Source organism: Protopterus annectens, chromosome 4.part1, assembly GCF_019279795.1.
Source record: "Protopterus annectens isolate FY-2018-M chromosome 4.part1, PAN1.0, whole genome shotgun sequence".
NCBI classification, from domain to species: Eukaryota; Metazoa; Chordata; order Ceratodontiformes; family Protopteridae; genus Protopterus; species Protopterus annectens.
In genome coordinates, this window is record NC_056734.1 from 226,908,727 (window position 1) to 226,925,382 (window position 16,656).

Sequence of the window (16,656 nt, forward strand, 5' to 3'; positions counted from 1 at the left end):
AACATGGATTTGGCTGAGGTGGAGACTAATGTGACCCAAGAAACATGCTTGGGAATCTAAATTCACTGATTCAGCGTTTAGCAGATAGACTTGATCGCTTGGAACAAAGGACATTGTCACAGTATCCTTCAGTTTCCCTTCATTCTAACCCTTTCATCGACATCCATACTAATAGACAAGTAAATACTGTTTCTCCTTCTGCTGCCTTAGTGGAAATGAGTAATGGTGATTTGCGGACTCATAAGCAGACCAGTAGACCATTAGAACTTGTTCCATCTATGAGTAGAGATTCGCTTTCTACATGGCTCAAAAATGATGGGTGTTTTGAGCGGACTAGCAATGACAGTCCGGGTATGTCTAAAACCTTTCAGGATAAATTATCTGACCTGGACTATGTTCTTATTAAAATCAAAAGGTTACAGATGGATAACAACTATTTTTCAGAATGTTTAAGGAAGAAACTGGTTCCGAAATAGTTGCACGTATGGCGCTACCCTACCAGTCTTGTGGCTAACTCTGCATTACATTCTGATTTATTGAAGCTTTTTGACAAATTCAGGGTTGAGTATATGACTTTAGTTATCAATGATAATAATAAAACCATTGATAATTTATCTAAAAAAAGTGAACGAGTTGGATAATATAGTTAAAAATGATCCTGCTTTTACTAACAATGATTTTGACTATTAGAGAATTTTCAAATCCATTGATGAAAAAATAAAACTAATAAAAGATAGAAAATTAAAAAAAACTTGTAAGGGATAAAAATGCTCATGCCTCTGGTTCTGCTTATCCCCCATCCCCAAATTCACAACAATGGGGTTATAAACTATCTAATGCTATGTTGGGGAATGACAACAGCTTTACAGCAGATAACAGTTTAGACGATATTGAAATTGAGGATGACCATTTTTTAGAAGCAAGTGCGTTCCCACCTCTCAGATGGTCAGAGAGGTTACAACAGTGACAACATCAATGTGTGTATCCCAACCAAATGAATGGTTGGGAAATGAGGGGCCAACAACACACGAGAGGTACTTTCCTGAACAGGGGGAGGAATAACAACAGGGGACCATGTAGAGGTCGCAAATAGAAGTCATTATGTCCTCACCAAACCTTAAGGTCTTAAAAAATAAATCAAAAGACTTTAGGTTTTATAACTTTTATCAATTTGAGTTTGATGAATTTATTTGCGATGTATTGTCCAGAGGCTTAACTTTTATACCAAATCGAAACATGAATTTGGTTGACTCTACTATTGATCTAAAGTTGTTTCTACGAAAACTGAATTTAGGCTTATTTCAAACAAATGAACCCAATCATTAACCCCTTTTATGTTTCTAGTACTTACAACCCCCCATTACATCCAGCATTAGAAATGCTTGAAAGAACTTGTAAGCTAAATTTTCATGCTCTTGCAACTTCTCAGAATAATAACAAAAAGTATAATCTGAGTAGGTCTGAAAATAATAATTTACACATGCTTATGGATACAAAAGGTGTTAGACTTATTAAACCAGATAAAGGTGGGGGTATGACAATTTTTGACACCACTGATTACATTTCTAGAATGGAAGAGATTTTGAATAGCAACACTTATACAGTGAGTTCTGTCAATGAATTGAATGGAGGCTACAGACGTATTAGGGGCATCTTACATGAATTATTCATTGAAGGTGACATCAACATTGATGAATTTAACTTTATGTCAGTATCTAGCTTTGTTCAGTGTCCCAAAAACTTATAAGGACATTTTTAGACCACCAATGAGGCCAATAGTGGACGCCCAGGGGTCTATCCCCAACCCAATTGCAAATTTTTTGGACGGCAAATTGAAGGCAGTTTTACAGGGTGAAAGACATTTATGTAAAGACTCTTGGGATTTTTTTATCCAGGATGGACAAAGCTAATTTTGGGGAACATTACACATTCATTACTATTGATATAAAAGATTTGTACTCTGTAATATCACATAAACAGGGTATTGAATGGGTACATTTATATTTACTTACAAAAGGACTCTCACAAAATAGCATTAATTTATATAAACAACTTTCTGATGTTGTCATGAAGAACAACTTTATATTATTTAATGATAAATTGTATTTAGAGAAAGAGGGTGTAGCCATGGGATCTCCTTGCAGGGGCCTCTATGCCAGTATAGTGATGTGTGTCTTGGAAGATGAGTTCATTTTTGAATCTCTTTTTTTTTCCAGTGGTGTAATGTTTATCTCCATTTTTTGGATGATATTCTTGTTTTGTGGTGTGGAGAAGAGGAAAAAGTTGATGATTTTTTAAAATACATTAACGAGACAACTTCCTTTTTAAAATTTACAGCTGTAAAAAATACTAACAAAATATCCTATTTAGATGTTCTTTTGCAAAAGGACTTAGACAACCACATATATTTATCTGACATTTTTTTGTAAAAAAACTTACAGCAATAATTGTTTACAATTTGACAGCAATCACCCATACACCCAAAAGAGAGCTGTTCTGAAGATCCAATTTGTGAGAGCAGCAAGAATGGTTAGTTGGTGGGATGATTTTGTTTCAGAATGTAACTTACTGAACAAAATGTTTACCCATAGAGGTTATCCTATCAGGATGATAGATGATATAATGAATGAAGCAATGTCCAAGAGAGATAGCAGGCATTTCATACCTTTATTAGGTAGGACACAAACTAATTTAATTGATTCTTCTACTGACACTAATACACATAATGTAACATGCAATACCTCGAGTGATTTTAACAGGAATGAATTGAATAACTTTAATTATTGCATAAGTAATAACAATAGGAATGATTATTGTAATAGAAAAAAATGTACATGTAACACGCAGTTTTATTACCAACTTTAGTACAGATAGTTATACTATAAAAAACATTATTTTTAAAAATTGGGGTCTACTAACTAGCGACCCTCCTTTGCACAATAAATTTAATTTTTTTCCAACTATAGTCTACAAGAAAGGATGTAATTTAAAGAAGTGGTTTGAAATTACAATAAATACTAGTTGTGGCAACATGTACAAGTGTGGTAGATGTAAATATTGTAGGTAGTTTTAGAAATTAGTTTTGTTTCTATAAACGGTCATCGCATCAGAATTTTGGGGAAGTTAAATTGCAATACTGAAAACATAGTTTGTGCAGTATGTTCATCATGTTCAAATTTTTATGTTGGGAAAATGGAACGCAAGTTAAACGATCAGATGGGTGACATATTCAAGCTATTCGCGATAAAACTGAAACAAATGCCTTAGCCAAACACGTAAATATACATCCTTCACATTCATTTAAATTTGTCATTTTGGACACTTTAAAACCAGATAACGGGGGGGGGGGGGTGCATGGCAAGCCTTTTTAGAAAAAATGGAATTAGAATGGCAAGTGCGACTTAATGCACACTCTTGGCCAGGATTGAATGGGGCACTTTCTGTTGGAAGTGTCCTCAGATTAAAGTCCCTTGAAAGATAGTAAGACTAATTATTGCCATTTTTAATATTTTTAATATATAACTGTCTATTAACTTTATTTAATAATATTTATATTTATATTTATATTAGAGAGGTTTTTGTTGCACTATACATCTTACACTACTTGTGGTTTTCTAACTATGATTAGTATTCATATTCATATTGAATGAACATGTTGCTATATACAGTAGTTTTATTTGTTTTAAACAGATTTAATGCAGTCTTACTAATTAACTATTTACTGTAATTATGTATTAATTGGAATTTATTTGTTGTTAATAGTATATTGGAGGGGAATTGACTAATTAAATAGTGTTATGGGCCGTCTTGGATGGTATTTAAACAACAGGAAATGATGGTATTTTTGTCAGAGGAAGTTTGGCATAGCCAAACGAAAGCGCTTACAACATTAGGTTCTTTGTGTACATGCTTATCAAGTACAATACATTGTGGCTTTTATCTCTGCCTGTCCAGATTCTTTTTTTGGTTTATTGGGTTCATACGTTCATAGGTTCATAGGTTGGTACTAGGCTATCAGCCCTAGGGCCTATACAAGCCTAGCCATAACAATTCCCTGGCTATTTCTTCCCACACTATTTTCTTTCCTGGACCCCTGTCTAGCAGGGCGACTGAAGTGATCCCCGGAGTGAATTTCCTTTCTCCCATCCAATCATCAAGGTTCCTTTTGAACAGGGCCAAAGAGGCACTCTGCTTGACATGTATGGGCAATCTATTCCAGAGTCTGGGGAGTCTCTGGGTCAGGAACCTATCCCTCCAGCATGTTTTTATTTATTGTGATGACAAAGTTTAGATCCCTGGAGTGTGTGGCTCTGAGGGATTAGGATTTCTTTAAGTGTAGCATGTCCAACAGCTCTGGGTTTGACATGGCCTTGTTTGTTAAGCAGAGATCGCCTCTGAGTAGACGATATGCAACAGAGTATAGCTGGAGTTTTTTAAGGTGGTCAGCATAGGGCATCTGCTTTAGGCCTGTGATTCTTTTAGTGAGGTATTTCTGTGGCCTTTCCAGTTGTTGCAGATGTCTTGAGAGGTACATACCAAATGGGGCGTTGTATTCTATAATGGGTCTAATGAGGGATGAGTACAGTGGGACAATGACCTCCTTTTTTTCTGGATGAAAAGCCCTTAGTGATGAGGTGTGCCACATCGAAAGATTTCCTGATTGTTGTGACGATGTGGTTATCGAAGGTGAGCCCACTGTCCACCTGTGTCCCTAAGTCTCTTATCACACTTTCGGGCTTTAGTGTACTGCCACATAAATGGTAATTCATGGGTATATGTTTTTTCCCAAAGGGGATAAATATACATTTCTTGGCATTGAGCTTGAGCCCATGGCTCTTGCACCAAGCATCTGTTTCTGTAAGGCCCTTTTGTAGAGTATCCACATCATTTGGGGATTCAATAATGGCTCCCAGTTTGTAGTCATCTGCAAACTTTGTTAGCCAGAGTCCCTTAGTGTTGGCCTGTACTTCAGAGAAGTAGATGCCAAACAAGAGCGGTCCCAGGACTGAACCCTGAGGTACTCCACTTGTCACTTGTCTGGAGCTGGATTTGGAGTTGGCTACTTTTACAGTGTGGGTTCTGTCAGTAAGCCATTTAGCAACCCATTGGGTGATGTAGGGATTAATGCCCAGCTTAGTAAGTTTATCTATGATTCCAGAGTGGGGGATGGTGCCAAAGGCCTTGGCAAGGTCTAGATAGGCAGTGTGAACCACCTTACCCTTGTCCATGGCTCTGGAGACTGATTTGAAGAAGTCATTCAGGTTCAGGAGACAAGTTCGGCCCTTCACGAACCCAAAATGGATGGAGTCCAGTGTTTGAAGGTTGCCAATGTCTTTGTTTATAAGGTCCATGATAATCCGCTCCTTGGCCTTGCAGATAAGGCTCGTAAGACTGATGGGACGGTATTTTCCAGGATGCAAGGTGGATCCCCCCTTGTGGAGTGCGATATCTGTAGCTCTGCGCCACTCAGTGGGCATGAAACTTGAGGTGAGGCTATGATTAAACATGACACTTAGGTTAGGTGCCAGTTCATATTGTAGTTCATGTCATTCACAGCCCGGGATGTCATCTGGTCCCATGGATGCTGTATTCTTAGCTTTAGTGCGTTTTTTACCTGCGTAGCCGTTATTACCGGAATTTGGCAATCTTCCGGTATTGAGATGGGCCATTTAGGGGGTGAAAGGTGGGTGAAGTTGGCATTGAATCGATCTACCAGAATATTGGCAATATCCCTGGGATCAGTATATTTAATGCCATTCTGTTTTAGCACAGAGCAGATCTGAGCATTGACATTTAGATTCTTGGCATAGTAATAGAATGCCTTGTGTTTGTCTTTGGAATCTTTGGCAATTTTATTTCCGTAACTAGCTTTGGAGGATTTTATGAGGGATCTCAGTTTCTTACTGAGGCTGGTAAGGGAGTTTTTTGCATCCTGGGATTTTCCTCTTTTCTGCAACTGTTTCTTTCTTTTGTTGTAAAGTTTGTTTATGGCAGGGGACCACCAGAATGGCTTCCTTTTTTTGGATGAGAGCATCTTGGTTCTATTTGGGATGGCATGATTCATGCATGAGTGGATGTGCTCGTACAGTGCCTTAGTGTAGGATTCAGCAGTTGAACTTTCAGTTCCCCTCTGCATGGGTGTCATGAAGTTTGCCACTTCTGACTTGAGTAGCATGAAGTTGGCTTTGGAGAAGTTTTTTATGGAGGTTTCCTTACTGGGGGTGGGGGTGGGATGTGGATGTTAAGGGTGATTAGCTTATGGTCAGACCTGACTAACAAGGAGGTGACCATAGTTGTGGAGCATCGACTTCTCATGTTGGTAATGATGAGGTCTAGGATATTGGAGCCCCTGGTGGGACTATGGATTAGTTGATCCAGGGCGTTGGTCTTTATGAATTCCAAGAACCGTTGGGCAAAGGTGTAGGCACACGAGTAGTTTTCCCAGTTAATGGCAGGGTAGTTAAAATCACCCAGTATTAGGGTGTTTGGTTCTATCTTAATATTTTCCAGTATGTTTAGAAAGGTGTAGTGAGAATCTTGGGGTGTGTTGGGGGATCTGTAGAAAGCTACAGTTTGGATTGCAGTCTTACCTAGTGTTAGGTGCACCTGGAGAATTTCAAATGCATTGTGTTGGGCAACTAGCCTAGTGGTGTGAATATCCTTGGTGAATCTTGGTGAGGCTCCATCCTCTCTAATCCCCCAACTTCATCCTACTCTACTTATCCTACAAAGTGAGACACGACCAGAACATTGTAAAACAAGCAAGCGCTGACCCTATGCTGCACTCTACACCTATAGAGAGCAAACAAAGCTAATTTAAGGTACTACTCCAAACCGAAATTAAGCTTCCTAAGGAATAGAAGCTACTGTCGACTTTTTTGTAATGCTCAAAGCTTATTATTATGCTAGCTAGCGTACTGGATTGAATTAAAGGATAGCATCCCATATAACTCCCAAATACATAGATTGGATACATTTTAAAATTATTTGAATAAAATCCCAGTTAAAGAAAATAGATCAATTACTGAACTGTCTCTCTGGAGCTTCACTCTATTACATAGTATTAGTAAAGCGCTAATTACCATAAGTACTTGCCTTAAAATTCCTGCCATTAGAAAACATTGGAGCTGGATAATCCCCGCTCCGCTCGCCCTCGCTGCGCTCGGGCTTGCTCCGCGCCCCACCCTGCCCCCATATCCCACCCACCCCTAGTACCCCTACATTTATAGCTAAGTAACCACGCCCCCTTATTATCTCCTAACCACACCTTGCCCTATAATTTCTCTCCTGTCCCCACCCCCCATATACTTTAACTTACATTACTCACGCCTATATCACAATTTTCACAGCTCACTACTTAAATAATGCAACCCACTCGACCCTCTAATTGGAAGGCAATATTACAAATTATATTTCTTATCACTCCATTTATAACGATCACATACCTAATTACCAAATATGAAGACCAGCCATACTCAGGGTATCACTACCCTAGAGGTCGTACTAACACTCCCCCAGTAAAACTTAGTAGTAAACCTAATTCCCAACAGTTAGGTGGCAAAACTCCTAATTCTATCCACTACTACCACTTGAAAATCAATCAAAATCACCCCAAATCTAGACAAAATCAGAAGCTACTACTAAAACTAACTAAACTATTAGAGTACCTCAGTAGAAACATCATTAAAGATGGAGATATCCACCCTAATCCTGGCCCTACAACTAGTACCAATCCAAACTGCCCGTCACCCTTGTCAAAGTCAGCCAATTCCCTCCAAATTTATCACTTAAACATTAGAAGTATCAATAACAAAGTACCTTACCTACATGCCCTCCTAGCCACTCACCTTCCAGATATAATATGTGTAACAGAAACCTGGCTAAAACCAGGAACCAAAGATAATGAAATCCTACCACCCGGATATAATATACATAGGTAATCGTATAAAAAGAAAGGGTGGTGGTATTATTGTGCTCTATAACAGCAATCTAAATGTTACCTTCAACACCAAGCAACCACCTCAAATCTCTAATGTGGAAATACTTGCTCTAAAGCTACAACTAAATAAAGAAAAAAGTATAAATCTAATTACAGTGTATATCCCTCCTGGGAACAATGTGGATACACTAGAAAACATACTAAACTGGATATCTAATTACTACCCCCAAGAAACCATCATCATGGGTGACGTCAACATTGATTGGAACCTATGCTCCTCAGAAACCAACCCCATCCACATTAACCTTCATGGGTTAACCCAGATCATAAATACCTCCACCAGAATTGGAAATGCCAACCAAAAAGAAAGTATTTTAGATTGGATCCTAATAAATAGCCAACCTCAAACATATAAAGCCGGGACCACTCCAAATGACCTAAGCGATCACCTCATCACATATATAAAGAAAAATAAAACAGGCCTCCCTACAACTCCTATGTACAGGTCAATTAGAAACAGGAAGCAATTTGACCTTTCAAAATTTCAAGAAGAACTCAGATCCTGTAACTGGACAAAACTAAAGTATCTCCCCCTAGAGGACGCAGTATCTAAATTTAATACTACCTTCCTAGCCATACTCGATAAACATGCCCCTAAAAGACTAATCAAAACTAAAACAAACATTGCACCCTGGCTCACAAAAGAAACTAAAGTTAAAATGAAAAACAGAAACAAATCATGGGATATATGGCGAGCAACCAAATTACCCCAAGACCACATCCGATTTCAGCAGCTAAGAAATGCAACAAAAAAATCTGTAATAGCTGACAAAAAAAATTATTACTGCCAACTACAAAACAAACACCAAAATAACCCTAAAAAATTTTGGGCAGGTCTTAATAATCTTCTACACCCAGGCAAATCCTCCACTCCTACCCCAGAACAGGTATCTGATAAAACCCCAATTGAAGTAGCCAACACCTTTAACTCTTTCTTCATGAACACTATTCAAACCTTAGCTAACCAACTATCAGCTACCTGCTGTCCTGTGAAGGAATATAGTCCAGAAACTAAACCCAATTTCAATCTACAACCTGTCTCCACTTCTACTATAAGATCTTTACTTCATAAGCTTAAACCCACTACCCTCTCCGCTGACCTCCTCCTAGCTGAATACTTACAGAAAGCTTCGGATGTCATTGCCTACCCCATATCCATACTAATTAATCGCACGATCACTGAATCTAACATCCCCACAATTTGGAAAACATCCCACGTCATACCACTTCATAAGGGGGGTAATTCCACTGAACTATCAAACTATAGGCCAATAGCCATAATGTCCCCTCTGGCCAAAATTATGGAAAAATGTATACACAAACAACTCCTTCACTATCTTATCCAGAATAATCTACTGACCAACTCACAACATGGATTTAGACCTAACCACAGTACAACTACTGCCCTACTCTCTTTTACGGATACAATTAATAGAAACCGTAATAACAAAAAAATATCATCTGCTCTCTTTCTGGACCTCTCAAAAGCCTTCGACATGGTCAACCACCAACTACTTCATAATACTCTAAAAACCTTACAACTTGACAACCTAACCTTAGGCTGGTTCCGTGCTTACCTCGTGGATAGGAAACAAGCCATACTCTGGGACAATCAACTCTCTGATCTCTTACCTAATACCATAGGGGTTCCACAAGGGTCCATACTGGGCCCACTTCTTTTTTCAGTTTTTATTAATGACCTATATAAAGCCATCCCTGAGGCAACCTGTATACAATATGCCGATGATTCGACCTTAGTCTGCTCTGACACATCTCTAGAGAATCTACTAGCCAAAACCCAATCCTGCTTCACAGCTGTGGAAAATTGGCTATCAGGACGACAGCTACTTCTTAATCCAAAAAAAAACAAACTACTTCTTTTTCATCCAACCCAAAAACTTCCCTTTACTGCCTTTACCATACAATCAAACAATGGGACAATTATCACACCTGACCCCCATACCAAGCTACTAGGAGTTACCATAGACAATAAACTTAGATTTGATACGCATATTAATATTACCATTAAAACCGTGAACAAGAAATTAGGGTCACTATATAGAATCAAAGCCTTTCTAACCCCAATGACAAAAACAACCATTGCCCACACTCACTTACTATCCATACTTTTATATGCATCCCCAGTTTTCACCAAGCTTAATAAAAGCGAGCTAAATAAACTTTCAAGTTCATATAATCACATTGCTAGATTTGCTACTGGCACTCCACATAGAACACACCACTGTAATAACCTTAAAGCCCTTGGATGGATAGAACTCCCAAACCTTCTTCATCAAAACCAACTTATTGAGGCATTTAAAATACTTAAACACCCGGACAAAGCTCCTGCACTAAAGTGCCTAATCACATCATATAACAACCAAATTATACCATGACGCTGATTGGCCACGAGTTATACTAATGGAAAAGGTCCGTCGCCCGGACTTTTTCCATTAGTATAACTTTTTAAACACTGTCTCGCTATGTTAATGGGTTTAACATAAAATAAGCAACGGAGATCTCTGTTGCTTATTTTCCATGTTAAACCCATTTAACATAGCGAGTAAAGCAAAGTTTAAGTGTGAAAGCAAGATCTCCGTTTTTTTTTTAGTTTAGTTAAATGAGTTTAACATAAGTGTCCGTTATTTTAAAACTGTCTCGCCATGTTAAACTCATTTAACATAGCGAGACACTAAAAAACAAAGGAGATCTTGCTTTCTCCGATGTACCGCGCAGGCGCGCAGTACATCAGAACTGCCGCGATGCCAAGACATCTGAAGGGCAGTAAACAGGCATTATACTATGCCATTATTTAAGAAAAGTAATAGTTTCTTTCTTAAATAATGTCATGATATAATAGCAATAACCCGCGGTGTGTGCTAAATTACCCACGGTTGCCTCGGGACCAAACCACGCCAACCGGTAATACCACCCAGGCGTGGGTTATTGCTATAATAGCCTACGCTCCTCAAATAGGCTTCTTTTTCAAAATGTCAAATCCCATAATGCAGGAGGTGATGCTCTATTTGCTAACGTCACTGCCAAAACTTGGAACACTCTTCCTTCTAGTATTACCACCATTACCTCCTTATCCCTCTTTAAAAAAAAGTCTACTTCAATATTTTAAGTCTCACTGGCTCTGCCAATGCTCATTCCCGGATTAACTCCCTCTAACTCTCCTATTATCTCTCTCATCTCTTCTTTCATCTAACTCCCATGGTATATACCATGACCCTTCTTTCTACCTGATCTATCCACCTTTTATTTCTCCTCCCATTGTATCAACTGAGACCTTATTTACCTCTGCAATGAGGCCAATCGAACTGAAATTGAGATAATTGTTCTGCTTGTTATTACCTCTGTCTTCTCTAATCTTTGTCTTAAATAACAATTGCATGTTCCTATGTAATAATGTAAACCTTATGTATATTAATATTTGTACATGTGGAGCTTTTCTCCCCGGGCCTCCGCTGAAAATGGACATGTATCCAGTCGGATTATCCCGGTCAACAAATGTAAAATAAAATAAATAAATAAAATAAATATTGACACTCCTCCACCCTTAGTTTTTCGGTCCTGGTTTGGTGGCCAAAAAGTGTGGTAAGAGTTGTAGCCTGGTATTGCAGGGGTGCACTCTGGAGCCTTGAACCAGGTCTCAGTTACTGCACAGATATCGATGTTCTCCATTTTTAGGAGTGCATTGAGAGAGTGCATTTTGAGGTTTAGACTTCGAGCATTGAGTAGCATTACCTTCAGATTTTGCATGCTTGCACCTGTTACGATGGTGGTTTTGTCCTTTGAACTTTGCCTAAAAATGGCACTATAGAGGTTCGTAGCACTCTTATTGCCTTGACAGCCAACTAATGTGCTGCTAACTTGTATGTACAATTCCAAAGGTGTGTCCATTTGACAGTTACATTTTATACACTCTCTGTCTAGGGTACTTCCAGCTGTGTACTGTTTGTATGTCTGGACCCACATTCATGTCATGTCCATCTTTCAGATGGTGACAGACATTACATCTGGATAATTAGTATGGATTACTGCTGGATTGTGTCTTACTGGGATCCATTGTGTTTGGCACTGCAGTTGTGAGAACTTGGCCCTGTCATCTACAGTACTGGCTATTGGCCACTGGGACCCAACCCTCCATGCCTACATGTTGACAACTTTCACACAACATACAACACACAACATCCTAACACACAGAGCCCCGCATATTGTACACATGCAACAATCTATCCTGCTACTTTGGCCAGCTCAAGTAATCTGTGCTCCACTGTTATTATACCTACATGTATATGTTACTACATTTCTACATAGGATTGTGGGGGGGGGTGCACCTGACAACTGTAAACATTTGCTATGACTGTACTGGTATTTCAGGTACTCTGATGGCTTCCATTTCATTCTGTATTCTGACCTATCATGCAGACTATAGGCATATTAGTGTACTACAGCTCTTAGGTTTTATTGACCTACATTTCATTTTCAGACTTCTTACCCTTCAGAACTAACATCTCACTGCCTGACCTGTTGTAGTCTGTCTGTGTAGGTCTGGAGGGGGGCTGTTCCCCATTGTCATCAATTGGAGGCCTTAGCACGGCCTTTCTTTGTGTTTGTCTACACCTGCCCTGCTGGCAGAGACTGTTGTTGGGTATGTGAGCCTCACTGACATCCATGTGTGTGTCCTATGGACACACATTTGGCCCACCACATGTCCTGCAGTGGGTTTTGTCACCTTGTCTAGTACTGCCTACTATGTTGACACCAGTATTTGTTAAGAATTTCATGCTACCGATATAGGTGTCTACTATCTGCTGCCATCCCATTCAGCCACCCAATTCCCTTACATGCTCACATCCATACCATAGATACAGATAGCAGAACATACTACTCCATTCAGCAATTGATAGTGAGAGTGAGTTACCTTGTGGCTGTGCCCATATTGAGGATGGTGCTGGAGGGCTGACTATGTCAGATGCACATAGTACACTCCTTATACATGGTTAAGCACAGGTAGTGTCATGTTTGGCATGCCTTTTACTGTATGTGCGAGTCAGAGAGAGGTTTCATTCCCTGTTTTCCTACCATGTCAGTGTATGTGCCATGCGTTGCCTCTTTGCCAAGGCCTGGGCATACTGGGCATGCTTCCTTCTGCCTACAGAGGCAGGGTCAGGTTGGTCCTCATCTGAGTCACTCTGTGCCTTTGCTGGCCTTGGCAATGGTGGGAGGATGTGTGGCCCTGCCCCATGCTGTTCCTGCTGCAGCTGTTTCCACAGGATCATATTGTGTAGCACGGCACATACAATGACAACATGGGTATATGTAGCTGGTGAGTACTACAAGGCTCCACCGGATATGTCCAGGCACCAGAACTATGACTTGGGCATCCCAAACACACTCTCTATTATGATTCTGGTCTGTGTATGTGCCTCATTATGGAATTCTTGTTCGGGTGTGTGTGCATTTCTGATGGGTGTCTTCAGCCACGGCTCCAGTGCATAACCAGCATCCCCCACTAAGTGGCCATATGGGATGTCCCCACTGGCAAATCTCTGGTACAGCTGCATCATATGCCAGATGTGGGAGTCATGATAGCTTCCAGGGCTGCCAGTACACACATTCATTATAATGCCCTGGGCATCCCACATGACCTGGCAGTTGATGGATGGGAAGCCCTTGCAGTTTATGTAGACTCTACCTTGCTCACCGGGTGGTGTTTTGATATGTATGTGTGTGCAGTCTATAGCACCCACTACTTCAGGTTATTCTGCTATTTGGTGGAAGAGATGCATATTGCTGGTCAACGGCTCATGGGTGTTGAGGAAATATATGTGCTCACTGGCATGTACTGACATGGCATCCAGGAACTGGTGAAGTACCCTGGATGATGATGCCTGTGAGATCCCCATGATATCCCCAGTTGGCCTTTGGAAGGTACCTGTGGCTAGTATTCTTAAGCCTACACATACCTTGGTATCCACTGGGATGAGTTTCCCTCTGTTGTTTCTGTGTGTGAGGTGTGGCCGGCACAGCTCAACAATTTGCTGTAGGAGGCCCCTTTCCATCCTATAGTGCTCCACTATCTCCTGCTCATGTAGCCCCTGGTAGGTTAGCCTGGGTCTGTACACTCTTCTTCTTCTCCTCACTGTGGGTTGGTCTTCAGCATTGTTATCCTCATCACCCTCAGCCTCTTCCACATGTTGATTTATGAGTGCAAAAGCAGCTCCAATCATTTTGTTGTTTTTGTTAAGTAACATTTCTCCATTTGTGTACACTGGTGGTGTAGAGTTTGTGGGAAAAACAGAGGAAAGGTGTTTGCATATTTTATAGTAGTGTGCTGGGCTGGGCTGCTGCCTGTGTAATTGGCTGATTCTGATACATTTCACCTGCCAGCTATGCTAGTTCTCCTTGATTACCTTCCTACTGCTGTTTTCCCTTCCCATTGCCTTCCTGTTTAAGCCCCAAGGCATGCAGAGCAAACCCAGTGCGCAGATGTGAACTGAGCTGCTATTTCCTGTTTTTTTTTTCTTTAAAGCCCGGTGCACAGTGCGCACACCCGTTTAGGCAATGTAAATACTGCTAGGTAGCTTCAGGCACACACCCTTCCTTAGCTGTGCTTAGCTAAGGGCAAACATTTGCCACAAGGCTCCAATAAGCTTACAGCATGCATGACACACCCCCTTATGAAGTCATCTAGCTCTTAGGCTTACACTGTGGTCTTAATGCACCTACATGGTTAGGTGCAAGCTAGGACTGAGGGGAAATCTGTGATTCAGTATCATTGCCCTCATTTGCATAGGATTGACTGCAAATTGACTGGTTACAAATCCGACACTCAGCCTTCCCCCTTAGCAACCACTATTCCATGGTCTTGTTGTGTTACGCATGCCATTGACTATTATGGCAGAATTATGATTTTGGTTTAAAAGCTTATTTCCAGCTTTTTTTTTTATTTTCGGGCCAATCCTGTTTGTGCACCACTGCCCTGCGCTTAAACGGCCAAAACTGGCCAACAAAAAAAAAAGTTAATTTTTGCAATTTTGAAGTTATTGTTCATGCCTATGGCCATGTATTTGGCCTTTGGCGTGCCTAACCCTTCTAATACATATGATTTTATGAGCTGTCATGCCTCCGTTTTGTAGTTTCAGAAATATATTCAGCTACTGGCTGAACACATTTCTGCAATCTACACTATTCCTGCGTGGATGTCTGCCTGCTTCCTGGATTGCTAATTCACCTCATTTGCATGGATTTCACCAGCAAATGAGGTAATTAGCATACAGGGGCTGTGTCCATGCAGTAATAGTGCAGGACCGCCCATGCATGTCCCGGGAGCTTATTCCTGGATCACATAGCAGCCATATTGCCTGCTGCAGCTCTTGCACTATTCCTGCACGCTGTGCAGAGCTTGCTGGATCCTGGGGTCAGAGATATTTCATGAATACTCCAAAACAAACCACTACCAATTTATAGACCTTCTTGATTATTATAAATTATATAGTTCCCCAAGTATCGTAGTACTAGTAGTCATTGTTTACTTTTCTGAATTCCCTTCCCTTATTGTACAACTGCATCAAACAGTTGGATCCCATCTGTGTAAGAATAATGTTAAGCTCAGAAATAAGTTAGAATTATCACATAAGCAGAATTTACAAAAGCAAAAGCAACTTCAAGCTATCTTTAACAGATCCCTATTTTTATAGTTTAAAGGGAGTTAAAAACTAACGAGTAAACCCTCAAGCATGTCATCAGGAAGTGAAAGAGCAGGAATAAACTCAAGTCTGCTACCAGCTTAAAATATAACAAGCTGTTCTTCAAGCTGTACTGGAAAAGTTAGAGTAAATGCCTATTACTGTAACAAACTTATTCCCAGTGGAGACTGCCACTCTGGTCCTGAAAGATTTGCTAATTCATTAACAGAAGTCTATGCTTTTTTCATTTCTCTTACCCAGGCACATGTTCCCCACATTACCAACTTACCCAACTCTCCCAAAATCTATTTGCACCATACTCTCCATCTCAAAAACTGCTAGCTCCATGGACCGGATAATATCTCCAAATCACTGCTAATAACTGTAAAACACTACTTAGCCAAATCCATGTTAAACTGCTTCACTTACATTCTTTCCACAGGGTTTGTCACCTACGTTTGGGGAATGGCCATAATATTACAATTACACAAAGGGCAACCCCACATCAAACCGCAGAAACTATATACATAATTAGCCACCCACGCATCATCTGTAAAGGTATGGAGCACACAATTACTGTAATGATTACACAAATAACAAAACAACACAACCCTGGATCTAATCCAATTTGTAAAATACAACTTTTGCCAAGAAAATCTAACTGATATTATCCAGAAGTTCATTGAAAACTGGGATTAGGATCTGCCAAGTCCATGCTGCTTACCTTAACCAAACTAAAGCCTTTGATACAATCATGCATGATGGCCTTTTAGATAAACTCTCCAATTTTAGCATCAACCTGTATGTAATCTGCTGTTTAGCCAAATGGCTGTCTAACAGAACCAGCTCTGTTAATGTGTGTGGGGGGTATCCCTAACCAAAGGAATATTGTGAGTGGGATTTTCCAGGGTTCTGCTCTGAGCTCCAGCTCTTTTGCACCTAATTTTCAGAATTGAGAGC